Consider the following 5,849-nt stretch of genomic DNA (forward strand, 5'->3'; position numbering starts at 1 on the left):
TTTTGAAAACAGAAACTATTCGGCTAAAACAGAAAATCAAAATAAAAGAAAAAGGCCAGGGGGTCGAGCGGCTTCGGGGGGTCGATCGGGGGCGATCGGGGATCCCGGATTCTTCGGGATCCGGCGATCCTCCGGCGAGTGGCGTTGCGTGGGCGAGGGGGGAAGAAGAGGGGGCGGGGCCCACGGGTCAGAGAGAGAGAGAGGGAGGGGTGAGGCGAGCGGTCGACCGAAGCCTAGGGGATTCGGGCGAGGGGCGAGGCCGGTCGGGCGCTGGGCTGGCCTGTTGGCCTAGTGGGCCGGCTGGCTTGGGCCAGGCGCGGGGTGCGGCGCTGGCTGGGCCTGGGGTGGCCTGGCTGGCGCCCCGGGGGGGTTTTTCTTTATTTTTTTAAATAAAACAAAAACAAAAATAAAACAATATCTATAAATATTTTATATAGGGTATATATATACCAAAATGATCAGGGGAATATTCCCTTTCATTTGAACATTTTTCCAAAGGCAAAATCCAAACTTCATAAAAATCTATTTTTTCAAATTCAAATAAAATTCAGATTTGAATTCCAAAACTTTTGGCATTGTTTCCTCTGATATTTTTGGAGTGTCATGTTTGCTCCTCTCATACTTTTGATCAAGTATTTATCAGGCTTAGTTTTTTTTGAAATGATTCCCACATGCCAAAGTTTGAAATTCAAATTCAAAACTCAAAATTCTCTGAAACTTCAAATGGCATTCAAATTCAAACATGATGCATAGGATGCTTAGCTATAATTGTAAAACATTCCAAATAGGAAATTTGGGATGTTACATCTATTGCTTCTACGACTATCGCTACCGCTTAGTGATAAAGTAAAGCAATTACAGGGCGTTTGCATTTCATACAATAAAGCGACAACCATATGGCTCCAGCCAGTTGCCGATAACTTCGGTTACAAAACATGATCATCTCATACAATAAAATATAGCATCACGTCTTGACCATATCACATCACAACATGCCCTGCAAAAACAAGTTAGACGTCCTCTACTTTGTTGTTGCAAATTTTACGTGGCTGCTACGGGCTTAAGCAAGAACCAATCTCACCTACGCATCAAAACCACAACGATACTTCGTCAAATAGACTCCGTTTTAACCTTCTCAAGGACCGGGCGTAGCCACACTCGGTTCAACTAAAGTGAGAGAGACAGACACCCGCCAGCCACCTTTAAGCACGAGTGCTCGTAACGGTGAAACCAGTCTCGCGTAAGCGTACGCGTAATCTCGGTCCGGGCCGCTTCATCTCACAATACCGCTGAACCAAAGTATGACATGCTGGTAGGCAGTATGACTTGTATCGCCCACAACTCACTTGTGTTCTACTCGTGCAAAACATCAAACCATAAAAACCTAGGCTCGGATGCCATTGTTGGGGAACGTAGTAATTTCAGAATTTTCCTACGCACACGCAAGATCATGGTGATGCATAGCAACGAGAGGGGAGAGTGTTGTCTACGTACCCTCGTAGACCGAAGCGGAAGCGATCACAACGTAGAGGAAGTAGTCGTACGTTCTCCTCGCGATCCAACCGATCCCAGCGCCGTTACTCCGACGCCTCCGAGTTCTTGACACACGTACAGCTCGGTGACGCTCCTCGGGCTCCGATCCAGCAAAGCTCCGGGGAGAGAGAGTTCCGTCAGCACGACGGCGTGGTGACGATCTTGATGTTCTACCGACGCAGGGCTTCGCCTAAGCACCGCTACGGTATGACCGAGGTGGAATATGGTGGAGGGGGGCACCGCACACGGCTAAGGAACGATCTCAAGGATCAACTTGTGTGTTCTAGGGTGCCCCCTGCCCCCGTATATAAAGGAGCCAAGGGGGAGGGGGCCGGCCGGCCAAGAGGAGGCGCGCCAGGGAGTCCTACTCCCTCCGGGAGTAGGATTCCCCCTCCAATCCTAGTTGGAATAGGATTCACCGGAGGGGGGAAGAGAGAGAGGGGGCCGGCCCACCTTTCCTAGTCCTAGTAGGACTAGGGGAAGGGGGGAGGCGCGCGGCCACCTAGGGCTGGTCCTTTCTCCTTTCCACCAAGGCCCACTATGGCCCATATAGTTCCCGGGGGGTTCCGGTAACCTCCCGGTACTCCGGTAAATTCCCGATTTCACTCGGAACATTTCCGATGTCCAAATGTAGGCTTCCAATATATCAATCTTTACGTCTCGACCATTTCGAGACTCCTCGTCATGTCCGTGATCACATCCGGGACTCCGAACTCCTTTGGTACATCAAAATACACAAACTCATAATATAACCGTCATCGAAACCTTAAGCTTGCGGACCCTACGGTTCGAGAACAATGTAGACATGACCGAGACACGTCTCTGGTCAATAACCAATAGCGGAACCTGGATGCCCATATTGGTTCCTACATATTCTACGAAGATCTTTATCGGTCAGACCGCATAACAACATACGTTGTTCCCTTTGTCATCGGTATGTTACTTGCCCGAGATTCGATCGTCGGTATCCAATACCTAGTTCAATCTCGTTACCGGAAAGTCTCTTTACTCGTTCCGTAATACATCATCTCACAGCTAACTCATTAGTTGTTATGCTTGCAAGGCTTAGTGATGTGCATTACCGAGAGGGCCCAGAGATACCTCTCCGACAATTGGAGTGACAAATCTAATCTCGAAATACGCCAACCCAACATCTGCCTTTGGAGACACCTGTAGTACTCCTTTATAATCACCCAATTACGTTGTGACGTTTGGTAGTACCCAAAGTGTTCCTCCGGTAAACGGGAGTTGCATAATCTCATAGTTATAGGAACATGTATAAGTCATGGATAAAAGCAATAGCAACATACTAAACGATCGGGTGCTAAGCTAATGGAATGGGTCATGTCAATCAGATCATTCAACTAATGATGTGACCTTGTTAATCAAATGACAACTCCTTTGTCTATGGTTAGGAAACTTAACCATCTTTGATTAACAAGCTAGTCTAGTAGAGGCATACTAGTGACACTCTTGTTTGTCTATGTATTCACACATGTATTATGTTTCCGGTTAATACAATTCTAGCATGAATAATAAACATTTATCATGAAATAAGGAAATAAATAATAACTTTATTATTGCCTCTAGGGCATATTTCCTTCAGAAATATGCCCTAGAGGCAATAATAAAGTTATTATTTATTTCCTTATATCATGATAAATGTTTTCATGCTAGAATTGTATTAACCGGAAACATAGTACTTGTGTGAATACATAGACAAAGTGTCACTAGTATGCCTCTACTTGACTAGCTCGTTGATCAAAGATGGTTATGTTTCCTAGCCATAGACATGAGTTGTCATTTGATTAACGGGATCACATCATTAGAAGAATGATGTGATTGACTCGACCATTCCGTTAGCTTAGCACTCGATCATTTAGTATATTGCTAATGCTTTCTTCATAACTTATACATGTTCCTTTGACTATGAGATTATGCAACTTCCGTTTACCGAAGGAACACTTTGTGTGCTACCAAACGTCACAACGTAACTGGGTGATTATAAATGTGCACTACATGTGTCTCCAAAGGTACTTGTTGGGTTGGCGTATTTCGAGATTAGGATTTTTCACTCCGATTGTCGGAGAGGTATCTCTGGGCCCTCTCGGTAATGCACATCACATAAGCCTTGCAAGCATTGCAACTAATGAGTTAGTTGTGAGATGATGTATTACGGAACGAGTAAAGAGACTTGACGGTAACGAGATTGAACTAGGTATTAAGATACCGACGATCGAATCTCGGGCAAGTAACATACCGATGACAAAGGGAACAACGTATGTTGTTATGTGGTCTGATCGATAAAGATCTTTGTAGAATATGTGGGAGCCAATATGAGCATCCAGGTTCCGCTATTGGTTATTGACCGGAGACGTGTCTCGGTCATGTCTACATAGTTCTCGAACCCGTAGGGTCAGCACGCTTAAAGTTCGGTGACGATCGTAATTAGGGTTTTTGTGTTTTTATGTACCGAAGGTTGTTCGGAGTCTCAAAACGGTCGAGACATAAAGATTGATATATTGGAAGCCTATGTTTGGATATCAGAAGTGTTCCGGTTGAAATCGGGATTTTACTGGAGTACCGAGAGGTTACTGGACCCCCCGGGAGGTAAAATGGGCCTTAGTGGGCCTATACGGAGAAGAGGAGAGGCGGCCAGGGCTGGGCCGCGCGCCCCTCCCCCTAGTCCGAATAGGACAAGGAGAGGGGGGGGGCGCCCCCCTTCCTTCTCTCTTTCCTCTTTCCCCCTTTCGAATCCTATTCTAACTAGGAAAGGGGGGGGGTCCTACTCCCGATGGGAGTAGGACTCCTCCTGGCGCGCCCCCTCTGGCCGGCCGCACCTCCGCCCTCCCTCCTTTATATACGGGGGCAGGGGGGCACCTCTAGACACACAAGTTGATCATCGTGATCGTTCCTTAGCCGTGTGCGGTGCCCCCCTCCACCATATTCCACCTCGGTCATATCGTAGCGGTGCTTAGGCGAAGCCCTGCGTCGGTAGCAACATCATCATCATCATCACACCATCGTGCTGACGAAACTCTCCTTCGATGCTCGGCTGGATCAGAGCTAGAAGGACGTCATCGAGGTGAACGTGTGCAGAACTCGGAGGTGCCGTGCGTTCGGTGCTTGGATCGGTCGGATCGGGAAGACGTACGACTACTTCCTCTACGTTGCGTCAACGCTTCTGTTGCCGGTCTACGAGGGTACGTAGACAATACTCTCCCCTCTCGTTGCTATGCATCACCATGATCTTGCGTGTGCGTAGGAATTTTTTTGAAATTACTACGTTCCCCAACAGTGGCATCCGAGCCTGGTTTTATGCGTTGATGTTATATGCACGAGTAGAACACAAGTGAGTTGTGGGCGATATAAGTCATACTGCTTACCAGCATGTCATACTTTGGTTCGGCGGTATTGTTGGATGAAGCGGCCCAGACCGACATTACGCGTACGCTTACGCGAGACCGGTTCTCCCGACGTACTTTGTGCAAAGGTGGCTAGCGGGTGTCAGTTTCTCCAACTTTAGTTGAACCGAGTGTGGCTACGCCCGGTCCTTCAGAAGGTTAAAACATCACCAACTTGACAAACTATCGTTGTGGTTTTGATGCTTAGGTAAGAACGGTTCTTGCTAAGCCCGTAGCAGCCACGTAAAACTTGCAACAACAAAGTAGAGGACGTCTAACTTGTTTTTGCAGGGCATGTTGTGATGTGATATGGTCAAGACATTATGATATATTTTATTGTATGCGATGATCATGTTTTGTAACTGAGTTATCGGCAACTGGCAGGAGCCATATGGTTGTCGCTTTATTGTATGCAATGCAATCGCCCTGTAATGCTTTACTTTATCACTAAGTGGTAGCGATAATCGTTGAAGCATATGATTGGAGAGATGACAACGATGCTACGATGGAGATCAAGGTGTCGCGCCGGTGACGATGGTGATCATGACAGTGCTTCGGAAATGGAGATCACAAGCACAAGATGATGATGGCCATATCATATCACTTATATTGATTGCATGTGATGTTTATCTTTTATGCATCTTATCTTGCTTTGATTGACGGCAGCATTATAAGATGATCTCTCACTAAATTATCAAGATAAGTGTTCTTCGTGAGTATGCACCGTTGTGAAAGTTCTTCGTGCTGAGACACCACATGATGATCGGGTGTGATAGGCTCTATGTCAAATACAACGGGTGCAAAACAGTTGCACACGCAGAATACTCAGGTTAAACTTGACGAGCCTAGCATATAACAGATATGGCCTCGGAACACAGAGACTGAAAGGTCGAGCGTGAATCATATAGTAGA

This window comes from Triticum dicoccoides, chromosome 4B, assembly GCF_002162155.2.
Source record: "Triticum dicoccoides isolate Atlit2015 ecotype Zavitan chromosome 4B, WEW_v2.0, whole genome shotgun sequence".
Classification (NCBI taxonomy): domain Eukaryota; kingdom Viridiplantae; phylum Streptophyta; class Magnoliopsida; order Poales; family Poaceae; genus Triticum; species Triticum dicoccoides.